Raw genomic sequence first — 17,551 nt, 5'->3', positions numbered from 1 at the left:
CAATGCTCTATTGAACTCCTACTCAAGCAAGGAATTCTTATGCCATGCTTTAGCTATTTATAAGGAAGGATAGCTTGTGAATTCCACTCATCTTTCAATGTGGGACTTTTTACAAAAAGATCCTACATGGAAAGATTTATGAATTCAATCCTTAGTTAAATAAACCAAGGAACAAGTAACAAGTGTCACATGGTTAGGTGAGGACCACTTTCCCACTTGGTCCCCAAGGCATTTCACATGCAATGTGAACTAACCATGTGTGATGTGTAGCCCAACCTTGAGCCCCAAGTCGGGTTCGGTTGGGCCATTTTATTTTTGGCCCGTGTCCATGACCCATCACCCCGGGTCCACGACCCTTGCCACATGTGTCGCCACAGTGGCGCGCTGCCACGTGGCACGCTACCTACGTGGCATGCTGCCTACGTGGCACGCTGCCACTTGGTGGCTGCCAACGTAGCTGCCATGTGTGCTGCCACATGGTGGCATGCTCCTATTGGGCGCGCTTTCCTAGCCTTTCGATTAGCTAGGATTTTACTTGTTATTTGAAGCATTTTCCCTTCTCGTCGAATCCTAAATTTTGGCTCGACATTTGAGATTCTCCGACGCTCGGTTTCGACGCTCCAAGCTCGAATTACCGACGTCTAAATATTTAATACTCCGGCGACGAATTAATTTCTTCCGAATAAATTCGTTGAGTCGGTTCGTTTACTGCAAAGGGTGTGATCCGAAGGGTTCAGACAAGATTAAGTTGTAATATTAATTATGCATTCCACCTAGGCATTCCGATCACTTGACCTTACTGAATATATTAGCTTTCTAATAATCACTACTACTAAATTAGCCAAAGAGACCCGTTTAAATTAGCCAAAGAGACTACCTTAGAGGTGGTCTCTAGCTAAGCGGTCTCTTTGGCTAAGAGACTGCATCTGTAGAGGTGGTCTAAAGTTTCAAATTTTGAGACCTATTATCTAAGAAAAGCAGTCTCTTTGGGTGGTTGAAATATTAAAATTGTAGAAGCATAAGAGACCAAGTTAGCAGGAAAGCCTGAAAGCCATTCTCGTTCCTGTCAGGGGAGATGCTAACCATCTTTTTTTTTATTTTATTTTTTTGAAAGAACCATCTCTCCTTTATACGAACACGAAATTACCAAGTTTTTATAGTCACAAATTATAACAAAATGTACAATCAAAATAAAATAGAAAAAAAAAACCAAAAAATGACAAAATTAAATCGCTAAGATCTAACACAAACTCAAAACAGAAAATGAAAATAAAAACTTTTTATTTTTAAATGGACTTAAATATGAAAATTCAAATATATTCTGAAATATTAAAATTCAAAGAAAAAATAGAGTTGTTTTAACAAAAAATAATAACCGAAAAATAAAAATTGAAGAATAAAAATAAAAAAAAAACAGAGAATATAAGATCTAAAACGAAAATGAAAAATCGATCTAAATTATTATTTTTAAAAATTAGAATTGAAAACCAAAAGCAAACATAAATTTAGATAAACAGATCTTAATCAAAATTATATGAAAACAATATAAGAAGAACATAAAATGAAATCAAAATATAAACGTAGAAAAAATTAACCAGATCTCTAAGTTTTGCAAAGAAGATAAAATATCTAAGATCTAAAAAAACATACCGAGAATTTATAATGGTGTATATAAATGACTATTAAACCAAAAATTAAAACATTTCCTGTTAATGCATGCTCAAATGGAGATGATGTAACCCACAAATCGCTTCAAGGAGAAGATAAAAATCTTAAACTGATTCATTGGAGAATTAAGAGGATCTGCAATCGAAACCTCGCCTTCGATTTTTTAGATTGTGAGAGGAGTAGAGATGATAACTACAATGATAAAATTGTGGGAGGTACCTATTTGATGGGAGATGAACCCAGATGATGGGAGATGATGGAAAATGGAAAATGGAGATGATAGAAAATCCAAAAATCATGAGGAGAAAGTGAGGAGGCAAAGGGGGCAAGGGAGAAGAGAGAGAAAGTGAAGTGGCATGGAGTTAAAAAATACTAGGGTTTTGCGGTTTTGTAAAAATTCTACAGAGACATGTTAACTGAAAAAACAGGTCTCTACGAATTTTTAATGTAAAATAAATAAAAATAATAAATTTTCTAGAGACCAGTTATCTATCCCACCGGTCTCAAATTGTTTTTATTATTAAAAAAAATAATAAAAGAAAACCACGGAGACTAGTTAACTTAAATAGCCGGTCTCTAGAGTTTTTTTACCACGCAAAGAAATGAAATTGGAGACCCGTTATCAATGATAAATGGTCTCTTGGACCAAAGAGACCCGTTATGTAGATAACAGGTCTTTTATGTTGGTTCTCTTTGGCCAATTTTGTAGTAGTGAATTCTGAACCCACTAACGGAATAGTACACTTAATCGAAGGACACCATTCCTTTCAGATTATAGGTGAATAAAAATGGTCCCTTAATTATAGAGAAAAAAACGACCGAAAAGTTTAGAAAAGAGTCAGATTCCAACTCGGAGTAAAACAGGTTTCATCGAGTTGCGATATTTGCATCGTTGTGCGATGATTCCATTGCTGCGCAATGATTTTCAAAATATCAAATCTGTATGGAATCCGACTTCCAATCAAATTGGGTTAGTCGAATATCCATACTTATCTTGATTAAATCAGAATTAAATCTATTAAAAATACATGTTTATCCGATATAAAATTCTTAGTCTCACAATTTGTTTGGATAAAGAAAGGGGATGGAAAAGAAGGGGAGGGAAGAATGGTGAGTTTTCCTTCCAAATCTCTCTATTGTTGGAGGGATCAATTTCCTACAATTTAATCATTCCATTTCTCTCCACTCCAATTCCCTCCCTTCCTCATTTGCTATCCAAATGAAAGATACTCTATCTCTCCATTTTTCTTCCCTTCCTTTCCCTTCATTTCCTTCAATCCAAACACACCTTAAGTGTTTAAAAAAATAGGATAATTATAACCTTCCAGAAGTTAATAACTCAAAAAACCTTCCACATGATCATTGGGTACGCATATAAGGCTCGGTTTGGGCCCAGTTTAGTATTTTGGCCATAACTTCAATTCTTCGTTATAACTCGGATTTGGGCTTATAATATATCGTTGGAAAGCTTTTTTCAAGCTCCATCCAACCACACAATTATTGGATCCAGATTATGGATCAAAATAAACTTGATTGAATGTTTTTCATAAATAGGAAACGAAATGAATGATTTTGGTTTAAAACATTTAAGAAAGGGAAATTCATGAGACTCTTCAACATTTCTCCTTACTCGATAATCAATGACGTAAAAGATACTCATCACTAGGTTTGGAATCTGGGGATACACAATTAGGTGTCTACAGTCGCAAAAACCTTAATTTTTAGTTGTGAATCCTCTTGAAATAATATAGTCCATCCTCACATTCACCAGCTCCAATCAGGCTCCCTAAACGTTGGTCATGTATGGAAGGGAATAGAGGAAGCAAGTTTGGGCTCCATACTCCGCAACATCCATGAAACAAGTATAGAATTAATAGTTTCCTAATCAAGAAGCTTCTTCTTCTCGATGAGCTTATCCACAAACACAAAATTGCGGCGAGATCTTAGAGAAAGCGTCATCGCTCTAGACCACGCCAAATAGTTTTCACCACGCAATAAGACATGATTGATTAATTTTCCGGTTGATCCCCCAATCCAAGATAAAACGGAGATGAATAATCAAGTTTGTTGTCCATTGGTAATCAAGAACACTCACACTGGTGATGTTCGTGAAGCAACTCGTGAAAGAAAAAAAATCGAGATAGTATTGGCTTGCTAGGCTGCTAGGGCTTTGATCCGATACCATGTCAATTTTTGTGAAAATGTTTTCCTTAGTTTTTATTGCATAACAACAAAGTATATACTTCCTCCGTTCTATTAATATTGCAACAATGGACTTTTTGCACTATTCATCATTCTTGTTTGACCATATAATATGATTTATACGTTAAGCAAAATATAGTCATGTGGGATCTTGTTGGATTTGCCTCATAAAATACTATCACAATATAAACTTTTTTTATAAATTTTACTCTTGAACAATGATAGAATTTAGCATATAAAATATGCTTTGGGATACGTAATTTCATCCTTATTTCAATATTAATAGAATGGAAGAAGTATATTACAACCTAATGTAACCTAAAGACTTAATTACATAAAGTACAATTATACAATATATATAACCCAACATATGTGGAGTATGCTACAACATAATTTTATACTAAACTCACAATATGGGTGATTTTGATATGGTTCCAACATATGTTAGTATACTCATGATCTGACTCAAAACAATCATCCATTGTTTATACCAAAGTAATCTCGATTCGTAGTGGAGGAGCCAGAAATTTCAGACCGGGGGGACAAATGGCCATCACATTATTTTGACAAAAATGTTGGAAAAAATAATACTTGTAACACCAATAGCTAAATAGTTAATGTATTACAACTCAAAAAATCCAAAAAACGGAGTACTTTTGACCCAACAATCCCAACATCATATACCTTCCTCCGCAATTATTTGACTATGGGTTCGAAAATTTTAAAGAATTCGAACATTAGATGACATAGCTAACTAAATGCAATTGTCATAATTCTCTATATATAACAATTGTAATTTGGGCTTTTGATCTGTTCATGCAAAATTAAAGTAATAACAATTAGTTCAGAGCCGTTTTCAACAATTTAGTGGCCTTGTTCTAACTATTAAAATTGGGCCCTTCAATTTTTAGAGGACTATTTTAAAAGGTTAAAAATAATATTATTATAAAATAGCAATTTTTTAAAAGTACAGACACCCAATTGTGTCTCCCCAAAAACCAAACCCAAAGATGAATATCTTTCACGTCATTTGATTATAGAACGAGATGAAATGTTAAAAGTCTTGTGATGCGGTTTTTTTAATAAAAATACTTCTTTCTGTTTTTGAAAATATTTCTTTTCTTACTCTATTTATGAAAAACGTCCAATCCAGTTTAGTTTGGTCCATGATAAGGGTCCAATAATAGTGTAGTTGGATGGGGCTTGAAAAGACATTTCCAACGATATATTAAAAGCCCAATTCCGATGAATAATGAGGAATTTATGGCCAAAATAAACGGGGCCCAAACCGGATTTTACCTATGGCCCAATGATCTAGTGGAGGGCCTATTAAATATTATTTCTAAAATTATTAGGATTATAGACTTCTAGAATAGTCTAGAAGGTTATTTTGAGTTCTAATAGCATTAGGATTAATAAATAATATTTTAGAAAAATATTAAATTTGGTTTGAAATAAAACAAGCGTTTTATTATGATAAATCTGATTTAAAATTGATAAAACGGAGTTTTTATTAATTAATAAGAAAAAGATTCCATACAAAAGCGCGTTTATGTTTTAAGCTGTCGCCATGCGTGATTCCTGTCGCATGGCGACAGGCAGCAGTTTTATTCCGATCCAAATTCTGATTTGTTTCTATCAATTCCGGACTGTTTTCTTAAAAATAGGGGTCGTATCTCCCCTTCATTTATCAATGATTAACAATTTCCAATCTCTCTTCTCTCTAAAGCTAGAAGCTTATTCTCTCTCTATTCTTTTTCTAAACCTTCATTTCTTACAAAATTCTACATTCACAAGTTCTATACACACCTAGCAAAATTCGAAGTCGCCTTCGCCCTAGACGTGAAAGGTTGATAATTTCTGAGGGTTTGATCCCAAATTCCTATTTCAATTATTTAATTTAATTGTTTGATTTATTAATTTCTTTGAAGTTTCTAACACGTGTATTTTGTTAATAGAAAGAGATACGAGACATCCAAGTAAGTAATTTAATTGTTATTTTGATATAGAAAGCATGCTTAGATTATTTTAATTCCTAGTATCATGTTAGGATGTTTTATTGCTTCCTACTATCATATTTAGGATAATAACTAAGATTTCTAATATCATATATGTTTCATATTTTGGGATGCTTCTTATTCTTTCTTTTATCATGTTAGAGCTAAAGCTTTGATCTTTATTGTTTAGTGACATGCTAGGATTTGTTATTTATCTTGTTAGTATCATGTCTAAGATCTTGCTAATATTATTATGCTTTATTGAGAATAATATTATGATGATGATGATTGTTATTATTGTTGCTTGATATATATTAGGAAAAATTAGAAATAATAATCTCAACTTTCATCGATTTTGTTCAAATAATCCCAACTTTAGATTATTCCAGAATAATCCGAACTTTGGGGTTCCTCTTTTTCTTCAATCCCAAACCGGTCAACGAAAGTCAATGACCTATTATTTCAGGTCACTTGACACATGTGAAGTCTTGATTGGTCAAAAACTTAAAAAAAAAAAAAAAAAAAAAAAAACAAATACAAAAAAGCAAAAAATAAAAAATAAACCAACAGCCTCCCATTCCCCCCACCAGCCTATGCCGCCTTCGCCACCACTTCCCCCCACCAGTCGTACGCCGTCGAGTCTCCCCTCCCACACAGAACCGCCGCATCACCCCTTGCCACCTAGGACCGCCGAATCGAAGTTTTCCCCCCTCCTCGAAACCCCCTCCCACAACCCCACATAACCACCAATGAAACCTTTCCCCACTGCCAAAAATCCCAAATTACTCCTCCCACTACCTCGAAACCCTAGCGGCTAGAGTTTTCGATGGTGGGGGATGGGTTTTTGGTGATTTTCGAGGGTAGGGGAGGTGGTTTGAAGGGGTTTTCGAATAGAGGAAGAAATTTAATTTCAAGGGAAAGAGTGGTTGCCGGAAAACGAGAAAGGGAGAAGGAGGGAGGTTGGGGGATCGCAACACCGGCTCATAAGGAAGGGAAACCGGCGGAAAAGAGGGGAATCAGCGGCACAGGGGGCGGGTAATAACAGCAGCCGGTGGTTTTTGAGGTTTAGCTGGTGGCTGAATCTGGGTTTGGGTTTTATTGGTGGTCAGGGTTGGGTTTTCAAGGAGAAGTTTTATTGGTAGTTGTGTAGGGTTTTGGGGACAGTGGTGTAGAGCGGACGCCGGAGCGGCTACTCTGCTGGTGGGGGAAAGACGGCGGTCAGCGAGGGAGGCGGCTGGCTGGGCGGGTTGCCGAACTGGCTGGTTTCAAAATGGGTGGGTTTTTTTTTTTGTATTTTAACCAATTAAATCGCGACACGTGTCACTTAAACACAAAAAAAAATTAAACCCATTCAACCGGTAACCGGTATTTGGGATTGAAGAAAAAAGAAGACCCCCAAAGTTCGGATTATTCCAGAATAATCGAAAGTTGGGATTATTCTTCCAAAATCGATGAAAGTTGGGATTATTATTTCTAATTTTTCTTATATATTATTATTGTTATTGCTTGATCACACCTTTTATGCATGTTTAAAGGTAATTTGTACTTGTAATCACGCTTAATAAGATAATTAATAATCTTGTTTAGGCTAATATGATTATAATTCAAGTGATCGCCAATAATAGTTTTGTTTGTGCATTAATATTCAACCAACATAGATTAAACAAGTTTAGGGTTAACCTATTGATTGCATGTTAGTCAGAAAATGCACATGAATATGAGAAGAATAAAGTAGAGGCATATATTTAGGGCGGGTTCAATCTCTTTTAGGTTGGATTTGTACCTTCATCTCCGAATATCTAGTCATGGTTCCAGACCACTACAGAGTAAGCGATCTTATGGATCGTGAAGGGGTGTAACCTTCACCCTGTGAACGGTTTACAAGTTCCTAAAACTTGTTGGCGACTCTTTTACTCTAGCTTCCTTCCCTTTGGACACCGCCATGCTTAAGTGTATGATCACAGTGGGGCTCAAGTGTGGGATGCTTGAAATATTCCCTACAGTACTAGAAATTATTATATAGTTAAAATATTCATATTACCAAGTTTAATAGTAATTGAATAAAACAACAAACAAAAAACTTTTTATTTAAAAAGTATCATCCTTCTAATATGTTTTTGAAGCAAAATGCTCAATTATATTTTCATAACATAGCTTTTTTGGTGCAGCAGGCCACACCGTGTAGCCTACTGCCAAGTCAGTAAAAATAACGGATTTTGACACGCGTATAACGGGGTTACTATTTACGTACTTAACGGGGTTACTGGTTTTGTCAAGGTTACTTGTATTTTTCAGGGGTTACTTGTATTTTTTTTTTCTAATGTTACTTGTATATATTACTTATTCAAGGGTTACTTGTAACTTTTTTTTCAGGAGTTACTTATATTTTTTTTTTCAGGTGTTACTTGTATTTTTTTTTCAGGGATTACTTGTATGGGTTAATTCAAGGGTTATTTCAAGGGTTACTTGTTTGAGTTACTAGGATTACTTGTATGAGTTACTCATTCGGGGGTTACTTATATGAGTTACTTCAAAGATTACTTATATGAGTTACTTATTCAATGGTTACTTGTTACTTATTCAAAGGATGCTTGTAGGCCACATACCAAACCAGTTCACCCTACAAGTAACCCTTGACCAAAACCAGTAACACCATACAAGTAACCCTTGAACAAAACCAATAACACCCTACAAGTAACCCCTGACCAAAACCAGTAACACCCTAAAAGTAACCCCTGACCAAAACCAGTAACACCCTACAAGTAACCCCTGACCAAAACCAGTAACACCCTAAAAGTAACCCACTAACCCCTGACCAAACCAGTAACACCCTAAAAGTAACCCCTGACCAAAACCAGTAACACCTTACAAGTAACCCCTAACAAAAACCAATAACACCCTACAAGTAACCCCTGACCAAACCAGTAACACCCTACATATAACCCCTAACCAAAACCAGTAACACCCTACATATAACCCCTGACCAGAACCAGTAACACCTTACAAGTAACCCCAGACCAAAACCAGTAACACCCTACAAGTAACCCCTGACCAAACTAGTAACACCCTACAATTTTTGACGTAGAATGTTCGATCTAAGATTCATGAAGAAAACAAGCTCAAATTTCTTTGGTTCTCATTGAATTCACTACTTCAAATGTTGTGGATGATCTTAAGGATAATTAATCACAATTTTTCACAGCAATTTGACATCCAATTTCTACAATTTTGGGCTTTAATTGCAGCAATTTGGCAAAGAGGAGAGAGAAAATGGTTGGAGTAGAAATATGCTTGTTGGTGATGTGTGGTTTGGGTTAAAGAAGAAGCTAAGAAAATAGGAGAGAGAAAATGGGTCAAGTAGAGATATAGTTGTTGGTGATGTGTAGTTTGGCTTGGAGAAGAAGTTAAAAAAACGAGGAGAGCGAAGAGTTGTGGTATTTTTAAAAAAAAAATAATAAAAATTATGGCTGACCACACCGTGTGGCCAGCCACATACAAAAATTTGTGTTTTTATAATCAATTTAATTTTGTTTTGGAAATCAAAAAGCAAAATCAAAGATTTAAGATGAATTTTTAGGTTTTAGTTTGAAAATGGTGGTCTTTAGAAGAAGGTGAATATATAAGGTTATGATTTTTTTTTAATTATGGGCCCCTGATTTTTGGGGCCCTGTCCGTGTGTGAGAAAAAACATGTCTAAAGACGGGCCTGAATTAGTTAAATAAATATATGGGTAATTGATGTGTCCGTTTTATATAGTATTTTACCCCCGTCCCTTGGTCGTAATTAGTAGTGTTTTTGGCTCTTTAGAGCCACTTTTATTACTAATTGGTGTTTTCTAGTGTTTTCGTAGATTTGGTTGACTTTTGCAGGGATTTATGCTTTTGGAGTATTTTCCCGAGATATTTAGGAGCAATCACGAGCATTGGAAAAGCACGACCAGATTTTATAGCCCAGGGCCGGTTAGAGCCATCGAATCGGTGATTAAGGGCTCGGTATAGGTGATTCCGGGGCATTTGGACCGAGTATTCAAGACCCAAAGAGGAAACCCAGATTGGCCCGAAGAATTGGAGCCCAATCGAAGTCCAAATAGTGGCCCAAATGATCCGCCCGGCCAAAAAGGCTGGCGCCCGAAGGCGCGCCCGGCCGGGCGGGAGAAGCGCCCGGTGACGCACCCGGCCAAAAAGGCTGGCGCCTGAAGGCGTGCCCGGCCGGGCGGGAGAAGCGCCCAGTGACGCGCCCGGTCGGGCGCGAGATTGCTATTAGAGACGAAAAAAGGCGCGCCCGATCGGGCGGTGCCTCGCCCGATCGGGCGCGTGTATATTTAGGAGACGATTAGAGTCGTTTTAATTTGTTTTAGTTTAGGATTCTTGTACGGAGTATAAATACTCCTCCGTATTACGAGTTTATCACTTCTTCTTCTTCTCTTAATCCTTTCTCTTAGACTTTCTCTCTCTACTTAGTTTTCTCTCTCTTAACTTTTGTTCTTATTTCTTTGATTAATTCCAGATTTATTTTGGTGACGATTTCTCTTCCCTTAATCTTAGTTATTTATTTTATTCCTTTGATCATGATTTATTTTATTGCTTTGTTTAGTTTAGTTTTTTATATGTGTGAATAGTTCAATTTCTAGGGTTTATGGGGATCTAATAAATAATATGAAGGGGTAAATTATTGTTGTTGATTATCAATGCTAGATTAATTTCCTATTGATTGATTTAATGCTCTGTGACTAGATTAGGCCTATCTTTTATGCATGAGTTTGACAATATTGATTCAAGAATCGAGAGATGAGAATTTATGTTTAGGTCTAGTTTCAATAGGCAAGTTAATTTATAAATGGTTAAGTCAAGATTCGAGAGATGAGATTTAATACCGATAAATTAATTGTGTGATTGTAATAAGTAGCGAGAGCCCTTTACAATCTGGTTAATTGATGCATTGATGATTGACTATTATTGATTGTTGGTATTGCATGATAATTTCTTATTGGATTGTTTTAATGTTTTACAATTGAGGCTTGTAAAAGTATAGCAATATTAAATTGATGAATCGAGCAGATGTTAATTTGATATTAAAGGCTGTTTTCAATAAGAACTTAGATCTAGTAAATTGCGAGAGCCTGTTAGATCTATGTTGATTAATAAATTGCGAGAGCCTGTTAATCTTGTTATCTATGCAATGTCAATGATTGATTACCCTATTTTACCCCGGAATATTATTTATTGGTGAACCTATGCCCTAGATCTTTTTATATATTATTTTCTCCCTTTTCCTACTCTTTTTAGTTTAGTTTCATATTCAACTTTAATATTGGTTACTTAAATAATTTAGATTATAACATTTAATTAGGAGTAAAAAGACTTGTTTCCCTGTGGAGATCGACCCTACTTCCCTATCTACTTTAGTTAGTGATTTAGGTATTATTTTTTATTAGGGGATACGACTTTACCCTGTCAGTAAATTTGGCGCCGTTGCCGGGGAAACGGTTTTATTTTTATTTCTGATTGTTTTTGTAGTCTAGATTATTTCTCTTTTGTCTCAGAGAGCATTAGTTCTCTGAGACAAATCTCATATTTGCTTCTAGTCTTTGCTTATGCCCAGGTGTTCCAGATCAGGTTACATCCCTTTCGATCCTGAGATCGAACGTTCCTTCCATAGACAGAAAAACTTCTACAAGCAAATCCTGGCGGATTCTGGTGATACTAACAATAATCACCGCGATCCTCCAACTGATTCTAGCGATTTAGAAGCATCATCAGACACAGAATCAGATATGGCAGTTCCAAAGAAGCTTAGTGATTATTCACAACCAAAGCTTGCGGATTTCCCACATCTCACCCCTCCTCCGGCTCTTGATGGGGTTCAATTTGAAATTAAACCCCAATTTATAACGATGATAGAGAGGAAGCAATTCAGTGGAGCCAAGGGTGAAGACCCGAATCTTCACATTGCCGACTATTGTCAATATTGCAACACCATCAGGCAAGCCGAGGTCACTCAAGACCAAATCAGGGAGATTCTCTTTCCCTTTTCTTTAACTAGAAAAGCTAAATTTTGGTATAATGGTTTAAATAGAACTACACTTGGTATAACTGACTGGGAAACTCTTGTTTTGAATTTTTATAACAAATATTATCCTGCAGAGAGAACAGCAGTATTACGGAGTGCAATTCAGAACTTCGCTCAAGAAGCCGATGAGTCTTTATATGAGGCTTGGGAGAGGTTCAAGGACTTACAAAGAGAATGCCCTCACCACAATTTAGCACAATGGCAGTTAATCCAAGCCTTTTATAACGGCATTGGAAATTCTTCTAGAATAATATTAGACTCTGCAGCTAGTGGGAGATTTATGAATCTCGATGTTGATGACGCAGGTCAGGTTATTGAAGATATGGCGATACACAATTCCCAATATGGGAATCCCAGAGGATTTGCTAACAAGGGGAAACATAGTGTCGACTCTGTATCCTTTTTGCAAGCCCAACTGACCTCTATTTGTCAAAAATTAGATAATCTGAGCACTGCTAACGTAGCCAATGTTTCTGCGATTAATAATAATTCTAATGAGGCTTTCTGTGAAAATTGTGGTATTGTAGGTCATTGGGAGCAGGATTGCAGGAGTTCCGTGGAGCAAGTTAATGCCTTTCAAGCTTATAGGCAGAATAACCCATACTCCAACACTTACAATCCTGGGTATCGGAATCATCAATACCTTTCCTACCGGAGCACTAATGTTCAAAATCCACCACCACAAGAACCACAGGTGCCACAACAACAGCAGCAGAAATACTATCATCCCAATGCTGGCCAGAAGAATCAACCACAACAGCCCCCCTCATCTTCAGACCCTTCTTTGGGGGAAATTAGAGCAATGTTGGTCAATATGCAAAAGCACATGGAGAGCAGAGATGCGACAATTGATCAAATTCTAGCGCATAACAAAATTGTAGATAATCAAATTGCGCAACTCTCCGCTACTCTACAAGCACGCCAACAGGGAGCCCTGCCGGCACAGCCGACTAGGCCTACGGATCAAGCATTTGCAATTACTCTAAGGAGTGGTTCAAACTATGAAGGGCCCTCTATGCCCAGAGTTGATGAACCTATTTTATTAAATAATGCTAATCTTGATTCCATTAAACCAAACAATGTAGTTGCTAGCCCTGCAGGGCTAGAGGATAATACTAACATATCTAATTCTACATTGCAGAGTAAAACTCCGGAGAAGGTGGCTACTCCAGACAAAGAGAAGAATGCTCAAAAGCCAATTATCAAACTTCCTTTCCCCAATCGTCAATTGAAGACAAACTTGGATAAGCAGTTTGGTAAGTTCCTGGAGGTGGTTAAAGATTTGAAGGTAACAGTTCCCTTTACTGAGTTGATCACACAAATCCCCTCATATGCAAAATTTATGAAAGAAATTTTGACGAGAAAAAGGTCTATTAGTGAGGTAGAGACAGTAGCTTTCACTGCAGAGTGTAGTGTCGTACTTCAAAATAAGTCTCCACCTAAATTAAAAGATCCGGGTAGTTTTTCTATCCCTTGTCATATTGGTAACCTTCTGATTGATAATGCATTATGTGATTTGGGTGCTAGTGTTAGCGTCATGCCATTATCTGTGTGTTCTAAGTTGAATATGGGTAAATCAAAAGCTACCAATATAACTCTGCAAATGGCCGACCGTTCTTTCAAATACCCCCTAGGTTTTTTAGAAGACGTCCCCGTTAGAGTAGGTAAATTTTATATACCTGTAGATTTTGTTGTTCTTGATATGGCTGAGGACATGCAAACCCCAATTATTTTGGGTAGACCATTCCTTAACACTGCAGGAGCAGTCATAGATGTTAGAAGTGGTAAGTTAACACTATCAGTAGGGGACGATAGAGTTGTTTTTAATCTGAATAATGCCCCCAAAAGCTCCATGACTGAGGAGAAATGTTTCAGTGTCAATGTGGTTGTAAATTATTCTAACAAGCCCCAAGCTCTTGAAAAAGATCCCTTGGAGGCGGTGTCTTGTGTTGCATCCTTTTCAAATAAGATAGACAAATGGCAGAAGGAAGTCGATGCAATAGAAAGAGCACTCTACAATGTTGGTCTTGGTTTCGAGGATGAACAAGTGGAACCGATCGAGCAAGTTGTGCGAATCGAGCCTACAGTATGTGTTCCGCCAGATCGAGTTGCAAGTGTTGAACGCAATGACAATTTGAAGCAACATTCGATCGAAGAAGGGTTTTTAGTGCGTAGCATTGAAGATCCCCCATCCCAAGTCAAGGAGGATCCACCAGATAAGGCAACTTGGCGTCCCACAGGTTATGTCAGGAAGCCGCATCGCAGCCTAAACATCGCTAGACCGGGTGAGAAACCACCCGATCAAGCGTTAGGCCAAGAGTCTTAGGAATTGTAATTGGTAAGAAGGTCGTGCGGGACCTACATAAACCAGCGCTTTGCGGGAGGCAACCCGTATTTTTTTTAATGTTTTCTTGCTTAGTTTTTCTTTTCTGTTTTTTTTCTTATGAGAGGAGAGACGAGGGAATTTAATGAGTTTTATGAGTGTTTGTACAGGTTTGAAGGAAAAGAGTTAGACAACTTCTTGAGAACAGAATAAAATTAGCATTCCCCGATTTAGTCTCGGGCCTGACCGGGCGAAGCTCGCCCGATCGGGCGCGAGAGCAGGGTTCCAAACACAAGAATTTTCGCCCGACCGAGCGCGAATTTTGATGTTTACGGACTATTTTGTCCGCCCGATCGGGCAAGCTTCGCCCGACCGGGCGCGAGAAGTGAAGAAATTTTGGGTAAAAAATCGCCCGACCGGGCGACTGGCGCCCGACCGGGCGCGAGAGAAAGGGGGAATCAGGTAGTCAGATCGCCCGACCGGGCGACTGGAGCCTGACCGGGCGCGAGAAACAACCTGATATTAGATCAGATCGCCCGATCGGGCGAGCCACCGCCCGACCGGGCGCGAGCTAAGTTCCGCGGCTTTTTCTTCGTCTTTTCTTCTTCTTTCTTCATTTCTTCTTTCTTTTATTACTTTCTCTCTCTAAAACTCAAATTTTCTCTGACTTCTCTCTAAGATTTCTCCTCCATTACCAACCCAAATTCAAAACTTTTTATATATTTGTAATCCTCTCTTCATCCTCTTCACTCTCATACAAAAATTTTTCAGTTTTAATTCAAAATATTTTCGACCCATTTCTCTACATGGCTTCAAAGAGGGCAAGATCAATTTTTGGTAGGAGCTCCAGCTCGAGGGAGGAGTACGACCCAGACTTACAGCTCCCGTATTGGCCGACGATCCGGATCGTGAGCCGGGAACAGAAAGAACGATTGGAGCATTTGGTCAGTCGTGAGGTAATCCCTTCTCGGTGGTTGCACCGCCCTACCTTAGAATCATATGGTTTGTTTGATTATGTTAAACGATTTTTGAATGATATTGGCATGAGAAAATTCGTTGACATGCATTATCCTACATACCGAGAACTTACATGTGAATTTTTGTCCACTTTTCATGTTGTTAGTAGTAGGAATGGGCCTAATTTATTTTTCAAGTTAAACAATAGAAATATTAGTTTAACTTTTGTTGAATTTTGTAAAATTTTTGAATTAAATTCTGAATTATCTCACCAGTGGCATGAAGATTATAAAATGGGTGATTTATATTTTGCTTTGACTGGTTTACCTGCCCCCGACCCCCAACATGCTAGTACCAAACCCATTCACCACCCTGTCCCGAAAATCTGGCAAAGATTTGCGGGATTGTGCTTTTTGGGTAGGGCCGAGCCTCATAACGCTCAAACCAACAAACTAGCTATAATAGGTCACTATGTATACGGGTTCGGGAAATTGAACATAGGTAGGTTCATAGTTCATCACCTGAGTCGGCATGCCACGGCCAGCACCACTTCCAAGTCCCCTATCCGTTTAGGTGGCCTTATCACTCGATTAGCGGTGAAAAAGGCCGGTTTTGTAGTAGACGGACCCCACCAGTTGACCAACTGCGGACCAGATACCTACATGACTGCTAGGTATTTTAAGGATGTGGGGTGGGTTAGGCAGGATAGCGAGCAGACACCCTTTTGGTGTATTCGGACTGGGAACGAGCAACCTTTGCCTATTCCCTTCCCAGTCCAGACTTGACCGCCTTTCCCCCAGGGCAACTTTCTTACACCTATGATGCTTTAGTTGCCAACGCTAGGGGACAGGCACCACCACCACCAGTTCCACCACCTCAGCCCCAGCCCGAGGTGGCTTTCTCTCCACCTCGTATGTCCCATTCCGTCCCTCATGTTGACTCTGACCCAGTTTGGGATTTTCAGAGTATAGGTCAGGCCCTAGGACGTATTGAGCATGCACAGACTGACCTTAGGAGGATGGTGGGCTCTATTGACCACAGGTTAGGGTACCTAGAGAGGAACCAGGGTAGAGCTCTCTACCCTATGTACGATGATTATGCTCGTCGGGGCAACATTCCCGACGACGCTATCCACCCTGACTGGTTTCAGCCTCCACCCCAGGGATACGGTAGGGATCCCACTGCCCGTGGTATTTACTCTGACTATTCTTCCTTTTTTGGGTACGGGCAGGACATTCCTTTCGGGGGACCGGCGGGGGGGAGTTTTCACGCTAACTATTTTGGTGGTAGCTCTTCTGTTGCAGGTGGTGCAGGTGGCAGTGGAGGTGCGGGCTTCGTCTCGATGGACGAGGATGATGAGGACTAGCTATGCTGGGCTAGTTTCCGAGCCAATGAGGACATTGTCTGATTCTGGCTTGGGGAGATTTTGGTTTGGTATTTTTCTTTTTCTCTTTTCTTTTATTTTTGGTGTGCTTTCTTAGGTTAGATTTTTCGCTTTCTAGGTTAGTTTTATTGCTTTCTTATATATGAAAAATACAAAAAAAAATTGAAAAAAATAAAATTCAAAAATACGTTCCAATGAATTATAAATTATGCTTCCCTGTGCCCCTTACCTTAGAAATTTGTTTTGATCCTTGGTATTTGATGATAGGCATTGTGGATTAGTTGATCATGATATGATGTTTGATTGCTTGAATTCTTTACATGCGTCAATTTTGTCCAACTATTTGTGAATATAGTGCTTGACTAGTTGATTTGGTAAGGAATGTGTGATAGTTCCATAATTCCTGGTATGTCAATGAATTTGAGTATTGGTTTGCTACTACTAGTAATGTTTATATGATTCATTATTATGCACATTGAGGAGGACGAAGGCATTTGTTCTTTTAGGTAGCCTCCAGACATTGTAGATACATTTGTTCCCTTCTTGCTACCCATGTTGTTGCTTTGACTTTTTGTTGTTTATTAGCCATATTACAAGCCTATATTGTTTCCATTGGTTACTAGTCCCAAGCTTGGCTTGGGGGAGCTATTAGTGAGTGAGGTGAGGGAGTTTGTAGTGTGCTTATTATTTGCACAATTTGGGTGGGATTTTGAGAAGTTGTTTTGTTGTTATTCATGTTTATTTTTGATGAGTTTGAGAGTTATATTTTCTGGAAAAAAATAAAGCATGATATAATAATGAAAAAAAAACAGAAGTTCAAAGAAAAAAAATGTGAAAAAAATATGTGAACTTCAAGAGGAAAAAAATGTTCAAATGTTCTAGTTGGTGGGTGATCAAAAGAAAAATAATTTTGAGCTAAATGAAATATTCAAGTTTGGAAAATAAAGTTTG

The 17,551-nt window shown here is 38.0% G+C and overlaps 2 non-coding genes across 2 annotated transcripts; both read right to left on the bottom strand.

Annotated features, from left to right (window-relative positions):
* Positions 1-971: 971 nt before the first annotated feature.
* On the bottom strand, positions 972-1,105 carry LOC145566631 (U6atac minor spliceosomal RNA). Its single transcript, XR_014095463.1, has one exon. It is a non-coding gene; the product is annotated as a U6atac minor spliceosomal RNA (small nuclear RNA).
* A 10,916-nt stretch (positions 1,106-12,021) lies between these two features.
* Positions 12,022-12,128, bottom strand: LOC145565369 (small nucleolar RNA R71). The gene has a single exon (XR_014095019.1). It is a non-coding gene; the product is annotated as a small nucleolar RNA R71 (small nucleolar RNA).
* Positions 12,129-17,551: the final 5,423 nt, after the last annotated feature.

The sequence above is a fragment of the Chenopodium album genome, chromosome 1 (assembly GCF_948465745.1).
Source record: "Chenopodium album chromosome 1, dcCheAlbu1.1, whole genome shotgun sequence".
In the NCBI taxonomy this organism is placed as follows: Eukaryota; Viridiplantae; Streptophyta; class Magnoliopsida; order Caryophyllales; family Amaranthaceae; genus Chenopodium; species Chenopodium album.
This window is presented reverse-complemented; position numbering and strand designations above follow the sequence as displayed.